Source organism: Cuculus canorus, chromosome 5, assembly GCF_017976375.1.
Source record: "Cuculus canorus isolate bCucCan1 chromosome 5, bCucCan1.pri, whole genome shotgun sequence".
Classification (NCBI taxonomy): domain Eukaryota; kingdom Metazoa; phylum Chordata; class Aves; order Cuculiformes; family Cuculidae; genus Cuculus; species Cuculus canorus.
The window spans coordinates 53,643,480-53,657,542 of NC_071405.1; positions in this window are offsets into that span (position 1 = coordinate 53,643,480).

Below are 14,063 nucleotides of genomic sequence, written 5' to 3' on the forward strand. Positions count from 1 at the left end.
GTGGGAGACATGGCAGTCCCATATTACAGGCTCTTAAACGGAATCTACACTAGTCAATCATGCCGTTGCGCGTGTGGAGTAACAGCCTCTGGGTGATGGAATTTATCAGGCTTCTAAAGCAAATGAAGACAAGTCCCCAAGACATCTTCAGTGCTTTTTCCTTATTGACATTCACTTTTGTTACTTATTTGATTACAATTGTGGGCTTTTCCTACTAAGATATAGGAGGACAGAAGTAAGTGCTGAGTATGAGTCTGTAATTGCAGCTGAGTCTTCATCACTAGGTAATGAAAAGAAACAGGATAAAATATTCTCTGGTACCCCCTAAGGGCTGAACCACTTTTCGGAAGTGCCTGACTCTTGGCAGTGACTATGACTATCATCCTATACCAATGTGCCATTTCAGTTATTTACCTACAGGTAGAACCTTGCTTCCCTCCTCCATTTTAATTTTGGAAAGCAATTGTACACAGCAGAGCAAAGGACGGAGACTAGTAGGTATGTGGCAAGAGCATCAGTTAAATATTTTTAATAGCCCACTAACAATGACATAGCTATTCATATACTTTACCTGGACACTTATTAATGCATGGCCAGCAGTGCGCTCAAGTAGCCAAGAAGACTCGTAGCATCTTGGATTCTATCAGAAATGGTGTGTCCAGCAGGAGTAGGGAAGTGATTGTCCTCCTGTACTGTGCACTGGTGAGGCTGCACCTTGAATCCCATTTTCAGTTTTGGTACCCTTAGTACGGGTTTCAAAGGATAACCCTCAGTACAGGAAAGACATTGAGCTGCTGGAGTGTGTCCGGAGAAGGGCAACGAAGCTGATGAAGGGTCTGGAGAGCAAGTCTTCTGAGGAGCAGCTGAGCGAACTGGGACGGTTTAGTCTGAAGAAAAGGAGGCTGAGGGGAGACCTTATCACTCTCTACAACTACGTGAAAGGAGGTTGTAGAAAGGTGTGTGTTGGTCTTTTCTCTGAAGTAACAAGTAGTAAGATGATAGAAAAAGGCCTCAAGTTGCGGCAGAGGAGGTTTAGATTTGAGGTTATGAAAAATTCATTCACCAAATGTGTTAACAATCATTGGAAAAGGCTGTCAAGGGAAGTGGTTGAGTCACAATCCCTGACGGTGTTTAAAAACACTTAGGAACAAGCATTAGTGGTAGACTTGGCGTTGTAAGGTTTATGGTTGAACTTGATGCTCTTGAAGGTCTTTTCCAACCTAAATGATTCTATAGATGTTAGACCCGTTGGAATCTTTCGTCATCTGGCCTTGCAAGCAAAACTATGAATCTAGCAGCAGTAAACAGGCAGGCCTGATTCATGAACTCCACCATGGACATAAAGAAAGTGTCACAGGGTCTCAAGCAGAAGGAATTAGGGCTTGGAATATTTAGACTGACACAGATAAATCCCAAAGAAAATAAAGAATAAGGCAAAGCCTAAGCTGGTCTCTGTGTGTTTGTTGCTCTTATCTGACTTACAAATAAATGAAGGAAACAAAAGCAATGCATGAACATAGCTAATAAACTGGTGGGTTGACTCCAGCCAATGGCTAGGCATCCACACAACTGCTTACTCTCTCTACCTCCAGCAGTAGTACAGGTGAGAGCATACAAAGAACAACATCAAGAAAACTCTTAGGTTGAAATAAAAACACCTTAATAAGTGAGGGAAAGAGGAAAAGAACAACTGATGCAATCACTCACCATCTCTCACAAGCAGAGTGATGCCCAGCCAGTCTCAGAGCAACCGCTACCTTGAAATACTTCCTATGCAAGCAAAGACAGACCTCAAGATTGAAGAGTGTCTTAACTTGATATACTCGAAGAGTCAGGATATCCATTCGACTTAAGAACAGATGCTCCCTAGAACTTAAGATTTCTCCAAATGACTACAGTTAGAATAATTCAGATAATATCTATACGGGATATTGAATGAATATACAACTATGCTGAAATAATAAGCATCAATAATGTTTTGGTTTGATGTCCAAACTTAGATATCCAAAGTAAAATAGAGAAAAATATGATTTTAAATTGAGGAATTTTTTTATTCACATCTGGAGTGAAATGGCTCATCACATCCCCCAAACTCTTCTGTTTTAAGGACAGAATGAAGAAAATACACCACTCAGGAATATTCAAGTCTTCCAGTACTTATTTCAGTTATTGCTAGATTTATTCCATTTAAAGGCCATGAATAAATCCTGCACAATCTGGGCTGTTATGCTGGATATCGTAGTTACTTATAAGAAGCAGTTTGTCAAAATCATCCTTACAATGCATCATATTCATCTACTAAAACAGAAAGCAGCAGCCAGTGAGAGCTACAGTTCTTTCTGCCCGCACCTGCAAAACTGTGCTCCACTCCTACAAAAGGGGTAAAACTGTGCTATTAGCAAAGTTTCAGGCTTCAAAGTGGTTGCATAGTCTTGACAGCACCTCTGCTTGTGGCTGTTACAGACAGTGCTTTATAAAATGGCTGCTTGGTGGAAAGATATTTTTCAAAGGATAACCTCAAAAGCTGAGCTCAACTAGTTATCAAAAGGTCAAGAAGATGCTCATGCTTCTCTCCTCCTTCAGAAGCAGTGGGTAACACGTATTAGTGAAATAGACAGCATCAACAAGGCAGAGTTTGTTTTCTAGGGATGTCACAGAGCAAGTTCAGCTGCCAGTCAGGATAGCAGACATTTGCTAGCACCGTACTCAGACTAATCTGTACCTACCTCAACAGAGCGAGAGAACCAAGATATTTCAGCCCTCCAGATATGAGGAGTCACAGATGTCTGTCTCCATCACTGTCCTTATACCACATTCTGGAATGATTCCTTAGAGTAAAAGAGAGGCTTTGATTTATTAAAGCAATTTAAGTTTTACCACAGTGGAATAGATGTCATAAAAGAAGGACTGAAGAAAAAAATCAGATATTAAGATAAACACTCAGGTGGTCCTCCAGTTCCCTCTTGCAAGCAAAGCAAAAGCCACAGAGAATTTAAAAACTGACAATGTTTTTCCCATGATTCCACTGAGCAATAATTAGTATTTAGTATATTCATAAATTCCTATGGGATCATAACACATAATGACATTTTGCACTTTCTGTGTAATTTATAGAGCAGTATACTAGACTAAAGAGTTCATCCAGTTTCACAATTGCTAGTTTTCTTCATTTGTTAAAACATTATCACATCTCAGCTGTAGCTCAAACAATTTTCTTAATGAAGTCACACACATCTCATTAATTTTATACGTTCCTTTTTTTTTAAAGAATTCTTGGACAATGGAAACTTTCACTCTTTGATCTCCAAATACTTCAGCTTTACAGAACTGAAGGAGAATACGAACAGTGTTTATGTGCTTTGGACAAGCAGAAGCGTCAGACGTCCAAACAGAAAGCAGCATCTCAAGAATGATGTTGAGTGAAGATCAGATGTAGAAATACAGCTGCTCTCTCTCCTCTGCAAGAGTGCCATCTAAGGGCTGATGGTCAGAAAACGAAGAGCACTCAGAAGCAGCAAGCATTTACACAAACAAGCCTCAGGAATCCAACTGAGTTATTAATATCATGAATGAAGTAATTTGATGAACATTGGGCCAAAAAAAATTAAAAGTCAGTGGATTCACCAGTATTTCAGAACACTGCAAAGACATACCATGCTGCTCCCCTTGAGAGTGTACCATCATCAGCAAGGGAGCATTAAAAATAAATAATCTAAATTCTCTATCCAACTACTTGTTCTCCATTGGCCTTCTAAGGACTTAGTACTAAGCCCAATTCTCTTGGAATCAGTCACAGGTTAAAAAACACTTAGAGTAGAAAACACATTCACAGGAACATGTTTTTATAATTCACGATACCTTAAAAAAAAAAGCCAGTAAAAAAAAAAAAAAAACCAGAAATAAGAGAAAAAAATTACAATTACTTGGCAATTTCTTTCAATGGACCAGTGTTCTTTGACATCTTTGTCAGAGACACAGACAGAGTGATCAAGTGCACTCTCAGCAAATTTGCCAATGACAGCAAGCTATGCGGCACAGTCAACATGCTGGAGGGAGGGGATGCCATCCAGAGGAACCTTGACAGGCTTAAGAGGTTGGCCTGTGCTAAACTCATGAAGATCAGCAAGGCCAAGTGCACAGTCCACCACCTGGGTTGGGGCAATACCAGCAATAATTACAGGCTGGGTGGAGAATGGATTGATAGTAGCCCTGAAGAGAAGGACGTAGGGGTGCTGGTGGATGAGAAGCTCAATATGAGCCAGCAGTGTCCTGGGCTGCATCAAAACAAGTGTGACCAGCAGGTCGAGGAAAGTGATTCTGCCCCTCTGCTCTGCTCTGCTCTTGTGAGACCCCACCTGGAGTACTGCGTTCCTTTCTGGAGTCCTCAACACAGGAAGTATATGGATCTGTTAGAGTCCAGATTAGTGCCAGGAAGATGATCAGAGGTCTAGAACACCTCCCATAGGAGTACAGCTGAGAGAGTTGGCTTTGTTTAGCACAGAGAAGGCTCCAGAGAGACCTTACAGCAGCCTTCCAGTACTTAAAGTGAAAGGAAAGCTGAGGAGGGGCTCTTTATCATGGAGCGTAGTAATAGGACAAGGGTGGACGGTTTTAAGCTGAAAGAGGGGAGATTTAGGTTAGATACTAGGAAGCAATCTTTGACCGTGAGTGTGGTGAGGCCCTGGAACTGATTGTCCAGAGAAGTCGTGGATGCCTCATCTCTGGAGGTGTTCAAGGCCAGGCTGGATGAGGCTTTGAGTAACCTGATCTATTGGAAAGTGTCCCTGCCCATGGCAGTAGGGTTGGAACCAGGTGAGCTTTAAGGTCCCTTCCAACTCAAACAATTTTATGATTCTATGAATCCTACTTGTATTCCTAAGAGCAACAGGGTCCACATAATAAAGCTTCTCAGGATACTGACGTAGCACAGCTTGGGAATTTTGTACTGACCTCTGCGTCAGTGTCAATAGTATAAAGCAAGGGGCAAAAATCAGACCTTAAGGTTAAGGGCAGAGTGTAAGTGTACAGCTGACTGTTAATTCCATTAAGCATGTGTACTTCCATGCCACCCAGAACAGAGAAGGATCCATACATATTTTTTACTGCCTACACTGCTTGTGCATATGTCCAAAACCACAGTAACATAAGAAACAAAAAGATAGCTGGTTATTGTTATTTATATTGACAGCCCAATGCTCATTTCCCCTGGCATTTTCATGTCTTTCCTTAAAAATTGCAGGATTTGCTAAAGAATGTGCATTTTAAAGGACAATTGCACTTCCAGGTGCTTCTTCTCCGTATAAGTATAACTTATGCAGATACAAAAATAAAAATAGAAAAGCAGTGCTCCTGTTATTGAAAACACACACCCTTTCAATTCAACACATCTGTGAAATAAAAATACAATTACACCTGTAATTAATTACATTTCAATCAGCAGCAGATATCTGGTTCTCTGACAGTTTTTGGAGGGGATTTTGCCTCCAACACCTGACCAAAGAATACATGTTCCATGACAGCAAGACAGAAAATGAGCAGCAAACTGCTACTGAGTGAATGGAGCTGACTTCCATTTCCTGATGTGTAATGTGAACTCTACAGGACAGAGACCTCTGCAAAATATGTGTTTCTCTCTTTTTTTCCCTTCCTTTCTTCCTGACACTCTGTTTTAATGCTATTGACGCATTTTAAATGAACCCATGGCGTAATATTTTCCTTAAAGACTATATATCATTATGCAGATTGCAGTAATGAGTCCACAGAAAAGGCCAAGGTGAAATTTGCAGATAAAACGTGCTTAAACTTGCTGTATTTCACAACAGAGTAATGAATGCAGCTGTCCAACTGTCATATTCTAGAACACCTTATTACAAAACACAAACGCTGACTTCTGTGGACAGAGCGTTCATGAAGCGCTTGTAAAATACAGTCTCATCCACTCTGAAGGTACACTCCTGCCAAGTTTCTCATTTCCAGCCCTGCTTTTCAACTTCCTTGATTTGCTAGCAGAAAAAAAATAATAAAAAAATTAAAACACAACATCCCTGGTGAATTGGGAAATAACGTCAGCAGCAGGGGAGCTCCATTGCTCTGCTGGATTAGTGACTGGCCGTGTGGCAGAATGCTAAAGGAAAAATACATTTCCCCACACCCTACATTTAAAACATTGACACGCCTGCAGTGAGTCTACTACCTCTGGCAAGGGGGTAACAATGCTATGACCGTATGATAGTTCAGTTACAGTTTAGGTTTAGATGGGTATAGCCACCTCACAATGGGGACTCTTGGCACTTGAGGTGGAAAAGAACGTATTGCAAAGGTATGGAGACTGGTTAACCTCACAGCAATGTTGCAGAAACCTACTTTAATTTCTACTTGTTACAAAACAGAAGGAAATGTTTCTGCTGGTCAGGTTTGGCAGAGCCAGTAACCATAATTAGCCTTTTATAAGGGTATTTTTTACCCCACTGGGGTTATGTGATGATATTTTTTGTTTGTTTTAAAGCTGAAGGTTGCACATGAAATTTAATTACCCATGATAGGTCCTGATCACAGGACTTGGGTTTTTCTAAGAGTAAAGGATCTGACTTTTCATCCATAGTTTTCTGAGCAGCTTTTGTTTTCCTCTGAGTTATCACACCTAGTTAATTGAGCTTTACAGCTCTACCTGTTTACCCTTAAGGTAAATTCACCCTGATATTTATATCAACACCCTTAGTTGAAACTACATGAGGCATGAATCATAGTCTCTATGGAATTCTCATCATAATTTCTGGTCTGTAGGACATTATACAACTCTCAGCAGACCTGAGCTGACTTAATTGTGATGGTCAGCAACTCAATAACCAGTTCAAAAAAAAAAAAACCACACAGAAAAACCTAACAACAAAAAAACACTTCATAAAAACTGCACACACCAATAACACTGCAGATGTTAACTGCAATTGTAGATAAAAGTGCAAAAGTTAAATCACAGGCGTGATTACATACCCACAAAACTACAGCAAGGAAAGTGAAGTATACAACAAAGCTCGTAGTTAATAATTCACAAAGTTATAGTTAGTAACAGAATGTTTCTCAGGTCTCTCCTGTATTTTTAACCCAAATTCTGATATATTTTGCCCTGAAATTGAAAGGTCCTTCTGTCAGATACAGTTTGTTTCAGATAGGTTTTCTCAGATGTTTGCAGGAAAAACGATAGTAATCAATATGATTTTATGGCATGCCTACTAAACACAGCGGCCTACTCTTGCAACAGGCTAAGGAATTTACTGTTCCTGTAGCTCAAGGCCTTCTCTGATGATACTTTAAGATTATAAATACAGCAAGTGATGCCTTGTTGAGGATCTGGTGGAGAGTCATTGCAGCATCATGTGAGAAGGCACTATCTCACTTTAATGCATTTGGAAAATGTGATGCATATGAAAGACGATGCAGGTATGCAGCTGCTGAAGTACAGACCATACAATTCAGTCACTATCAAGAGAGTTTTGTTCATCACCATGAAAACACTGGTGGTGGTGGCCTTGTCTGGGGGCATTTGTGCTGTGAAAATGAAGGATCAATAGAAGTGAGGTTCAAGACCATTGCTGCAATCAACCCCCACCTCCTGCCAGTTCGATATTTGAGAAATCCACAGCCAGAAGATATAATCTCACAGAGAAAAGTTATCAATATTCCTTCATTTAATAAAGAATGTTTTCAAGGCTTAGAGGAGAAATCTCATGCTTTTGTGCAACATCACTGCGCTCTGCTACTGTTTCATCAGGAGAGTCAGAAGTGGAGGAAGAAATATTAGATATATTCTATATAAAATTTGAATAGGTAAGGAAACATTTTCAAGTGCAATAATCTGCTCCTTAGACTACAAGAACCATAATGCCTCTCAGAAGTGCTTTAATTGTATCTTTGCACGTAGGAGAAAGCAGCACAGCGACATGCATGACCACATTCCTTTGGATAGCAAGCAAGCTTAGAAGTACCACCATTAATTGCCAAAAATTAGGTCATAAATTTAAATTCAACAACACTTGGTAGGCTTCTCACCTTTCTCCCAAGAAAAATTCCACACCCAGCTCCTACATTTCTACTGCTTTCTCTTCAGAGATATACATGGTTCACTTCAATACACAGTTTTAACCTCAGTGACCACTGGATTTTCCAGACATTAACTGCTCAAACATGTCTTTATATTGGGCCTGCCCATTTGTTGGTGAAGCTCCACTTCTGACACAAACGTCATTTGATTTCCATCCATGTCTTAGTTCCCACTATGCCTCAACCTGTTACCCTCAAGAGTATCTTACCTCCAAGAGAGGAAGTGGGAAAGAAAATATAACGGCCCTGGAGTATTATTAGGTGAAAAGGCAGTAGTCAGTTTCCTCATCTTAATTCAAAACACAATACTTTCCCCAAAAAAACCACAACCAGTCAATCTGTAAAGACAGCACTCCTGAGGTTGCCCTCATCTAGTGCTTCACATGCAGCACAGAATCTCTCAGGACTCACTGTGCTGCAGAAGAGAGTATACGCCAAATTATCACAGCTGTGGTTCTTATATGGGACTAAGTTGGTGACTGAAAAGAGAGCGAGCACTGTCCTCAAGCTGCCTGAAAGCCTGTAGTGTTCTATTCACCGTACCGGCATGCAGTTAAATGTAGCAGGAGCAACAAGTTTTGTGACTGAACTTCTCTGTTAAGGCACAGCTGATGTAGCAAAATAAACATTCTTTTTTATTCCTGAACAAACCCTGTAGCAAGTGGAAACTTGTCCTAAAGTAAAACATCATTATCTCTGTTGGTGTGAGGGATTTATGTCTAAAAGTCATTGTAGCTGCTGAAGCCTGAGCCAATGTTCAGACTTCCACCAACTTCGTTTCACAGCCCACCTCTGCCAACAGAAGCTAAAAACCCTCATATGTACACTGCTGGAGGGAAGACTACAAAGAAACTGGTGAGGTTAAATATCTCATTTCCTAAAAGCACAATATTATTTAAGAAGGCTTAAGACAAGCGTGAGTAAAATCTCATCCTCCAAGTCTCTGGGCATATATATAGCCCCTGAGCGTGGATTTTCTTCTTTCCCCTGAAAAACCGCGTTGGGCAACTGTATCTTGCTTCAGCTCCTGCAGTACTTTTTATTTTAAGGAGAAAACAATTACAGGTTACCTTTGCTTATATAGAGTCTAGGAACATCAGCATTTCTCCTCCTAACAGTTGTTGTACCTGATCACAAACCCAGAAGACGTGCAACAACGGAACACAGCTTAGTAACACTGACATACCTTTGTATAAATCATTTTTTACGTGAGTTCATCAGCCTCTATTTTAGATGTCTACTAGTAAGTTAGCCTAATCATTTTCAAGTCTTTCATAGATGCTACAAAACTCTGAAACATTCTTTTTGTGTTCAGCCTAGCTTTACTCCTTAACATATTTATTCTCACACTGACATTGGCCTTCTAGCTTTATCTACTTTTTCTAGATTGCTTTCATAAAGAACAGACAGATCCATTCTTAATTGTTGCTGTGACAAGCAAATTAACCTACAGTCATCTGGCAGGTTTTCCCTTTCCCATACTTCCTTATCAGTGCATCTGTTATGAGTTCATTTTCCTCAAACACAGGTGACCAATCAACATGCGCTGTTCTACATGAGACCTTAGCAGAACTTTGTTCAATGGTATTAGTATTTCTCTCTTTCCACTGGAAATGTTTCAGCCTCCAACACCTCTGGATCTCACTGCCTTTTCCAAAGCCATGCCATAGCAATATCATGTTCTGATTAGACATTGCTTCTTGTATTCATCTTTTTCCCCTTTGAGGTGTTCAGTAAAGTGTCTCACCTGGCAACTGAGCACAAACGTGATTGAAAGTCTTGTCTGGTGTAATATTTACCACATCAAAATCAATAAAGATATTATCACTTCTGCCTCAGTTTAAGATTTGTGGGTGTGATTCCAGAAGTATCTTTTACCTACTAGAGTTAATAATACTGTAAAGATACTGCACAGAACTAGAAAGAGGTAAAGTTCAACCAAATTAATATTGTTTGGCTTGTAAATATGTTCCTCAGAGAGCTATAAAATTTTCTTCAACTACCTTGCTCCAAACAAGGAGCAAGTTCCAAACAAGGAGCAGCCTTAAGAGAACAATACCTTCCCTTACCTGTTCCAACATTTTCCCAGGCAATTATTTTCCTAGAACTCTGAGCCCTTTTCTAACACTTCCGCTCCACAGACCTGACTTAAACATGCACAAAATCAGGCCAACAATTATCTACCCTCTCTGCTACCCCTTATAATAAGATTCTGCTCCCTCTTCTCCCTGGCTCTGCTGCTTGTCCAGTGCTGCTCTAAGCAACCTAGTAAATCAGTATAAATTGTACCTTCACAGCATTATAGTGCATTTTAAGTTTAATTCCGCTTTGAATCACTGCAGTTACAGGAAGGTCTACTACATAGCAGTTTGCCTTTGACTCTGAAAAGGAAGACAAACAAGCAGCTTGGTATCCCACTTAGGCATTTTATCCTGTTTCTTCACTACTTCAGCTGACAAAAATCCACAACCGAGTTTTTATTATAAAAATCTTCCTAAGAATTTTATTTTTAAAATGTAAGAGTTTACTATAATAAAGTTGCACCAACACAGAGTGCAATGAACTAAAAGATCTTGCTTGCTAAGCGCTAGAGTTGAATCACAGAATCATAGAATAGTTTGGGTTGGAAGGGTTCTTAAAGATCATCCAGTTCCAACCCCATGGGCAGGGACATCCCACTAGACCAGGCTGCCCGAGGCCCTGTCCAGCCTGGCCTTTAACACCTCCAGGGATGGGACAGCCACAGCTTCTCTGGGCAACCTGTGCCAGTGTCTCACCAATCTCATGATGAAGAAATTCTTCCTGATGTCCAGTCTAAATCTGCCCCTCTCCAGTTTATACCCATTCCCCCTCGTCCTATCACCACAAGCCTTTGTGAATAGCCTCTCTCCAGCTTTCCTTTTCCAGCTTTTTTTTAAAAGAAGCTTCAGCTAGAGAAGCTGATCAGCTCCTTAGAACATAACGTGGTCATCATCTGTGGAGGAAAAGAAACTCATATTTTTGTGAATGTAAACAGGACCTTGTTCATGGCAATCTAGCAATCCCACAAAAGGAAGGCTATCTTATCTGTGATACTAGTTTATGAATAGGTGGTCTCGCAGGTGCAGGCAGTATGCTCTTCTTTAAGGGTCATCATAGTTGAAGGATAAGGCTGTTAGAGTCTGAAGTACCAGCTTAATTTGCTTAGTTCAAATCAAAACCAAAAGGCTTTTTGAAACTGTTTTTAAAGTGATTCTGCTGTAGGGATTGAAAATCAAAGTGATTGCAACTTAAATGCCAATCAATTTAATTCATTAGCACAACTTCCAAATCTTCCTAACATAATCACAACCGGAATTCTTCACCTTAACAATTTTGCCACTTTCAGTTTCTCGGTGGAGGGGGTTTTCCACATTTTTAAGGCTCTTTAGGAAGTAACTCTTACTATCTTGCCTTGATCCTGTGGTCTATAGTAAACACCAGCTATGGGATTTCCTTTGTTGGCTCCGCCTCTAATTTTCACTCACAAACTCTCAACCTGTTCATCAATATTTTTCAAAGACATCTTTGTGCAATCCATGTTTTTTTCACATGTTTAAGGACTGTGTGAGGAAATTCCATTAACTAAATATACTAACCCATGCTGTTTCCAGCTGACTCATCCTTTTGTTCCTCCTTTACCCTTCAGAAACTCATTAACCTACAAACGGCTGCCAAGCACTATTTTACTGCAAATCAGCACATGTGGTTTCCTACAGAATAAGCAGTACTTCAGTACTTGAAACATCTGTAGGTACTAACATCCTGCTGTATTCTACTAGGTTTATGATGGATTTATATATTTTTATATATATACCTATATTTATATGTATATGTACAACTTTATTTTCTTTTTTTGCCATACTTTAGAAATTAATTATTTTATGGAAGGCTACACAAATGTCTTCTACCTGAAACAGAGGAAAGAGAAATTCTGAAGAGCTGTTACTTCTTACGTATAAATTAAACTGTTTAGGTGTGTAAATCTAGGTGCGTTTAGAAGCTTATCACTTATACAGATCATTCACTCCAGACATTTATGAAAAACAAGAATAATTCAAGTTATTCTGCCACACGGCAAATACAGAAGTGTTTTAAAAAAAAAAAAAAAGTTACTACTTAGCACCCAGTTTCTCCACTTGCTTTGATGTCTTCAGTAGATTTCCAGAGTAGAGTAAATATCTCTTTGACAACTATATGATGGTGCAAATCTCTTGTCTTTACTGACTGTTCTGACAACAGACTCAGTCCTACTCACAGGTAGTGTTTGAATGCACACTAAGCCATGCATGGCTCAGATCTTGTCTGCACTAGAGCCTTGCTCAGCTGGACCTTGAGCCCTTAGCATGAATAACAGCAGGTGTAGTAATACAGCCAAGTTATAGAAACCTGAATTGGTCTGATTTTCTGTTAGGAGTTCCTTGATGCCTTGGAGCTGCCCCAGTAGCTTCTGGGAACCTAAAGCTAATGATCAGAAAAATCAGTCAGAGCCAGGACTACACACAATGGCTCAGAGCAAGGACAACTGCCTTGCACCTGGGCTCAGGTGTACTAAGAGCTAGGTGGAATCACCTGGGCTAATTGAAATTTGTATGACTTGGATTTTCCCTCCAGTGCTATTTAAGCAGATTTTGAGCAGCACATTTGAAAGAAGGGAAAGGAAGACAGAACAGACAGCTACATGAACAGCTGCTTGTAGAAAGATGGAACAGTCAGGATCAGGGTCTTGTGCCCATTCCTACAACAGTATGATCGTACGAATTAAAAGAAATCAATAAAATTTTAAATGCTATTCAGTATTAGCATTGCTTCAGCCCTACATCAGCCACATATTGCCCTCAAGTCCTACACACAAAGTTTGTTCTTTTGGACAGTCTGGGAAACAGAGAAGGGGAGGAATAAGAGAAACTGAAGTGTGAGCTCTGGTAGCACTCTTGGGATAATCATTGGCAACAGCAGTTCCAAGCTTCTTCACACTTTCTCTCTAGAGTAGAATATGAAATATTTCTTAAATGATCCAAGTCCTTTTCACCAAGACCACTTAGTTAATGAAATATTTATTGAGTATTTTTCCTCCACTATCCAGCAATCTTCCAGTGTATGTCTGTCTATATATAAACACATTTAATTGTGAAATACAAATTCTTCTATGATAAGCTTTTTACAAAAGACTTTAAGTATTTTAATGGAGCCTGCATTATATATAAGAAAAGGATGAAATGCATGTATGATTTATCACATCCACCAGGTGCAGACCGTGACAGAATAATCAAGAAAAGTCACATGAACTTCCCTTTCTCTAAACAACCACAAAGCAGGGCCACAAAACATTTCCCAGAACCTCAGAATAAATTTTGTCTGTCTAAAATCAAAAGCCACAATTACAACATAGGAAAGACTACACCACTTCCAGTTCTACATCCTGTCAAGAGAAGAATATCTAGGAAGTAAATTCCACGGTGCTCCAAAGTAGTTCAAGTCCAGCAGGACACCATGGAACAGCGACCAAAAAACTTCACATGTTGAGAAATTCCCTTTTGAACACTAATATGATGAACTATTAAGCATTCTTCGCAAATAAGTAAGCGTTCGATACCAGGAAAAAGACTGTGTGGGTAGTTTGTATTGGGAAAGGGCGCGAATCATGTGATCAGTTGAGTGCACTCTGACTCAGTACAATCAATTCTTACCAATCAGCCCTCCTTGGAATAGAGGTAAGATATTAGAAAGACAGGTCAGCCCGCAGGCTATTTTTGTACATATCTTGTTTCTGAACTAACAAGCAGTCTGCATGCACACCTGCTCTTGAAAGCGTGTGGTAAGAGCAAGATGTAGGCACCCAAGCGAGTTCTTCCCAGGCCAAAAAAAGCTGGTGCATTCCTCCCATTTTCAGGGCTCCTTCCCCCATTGGTACTCCTTTGGAAGAGACCTCTAACCCTGAGACTTGG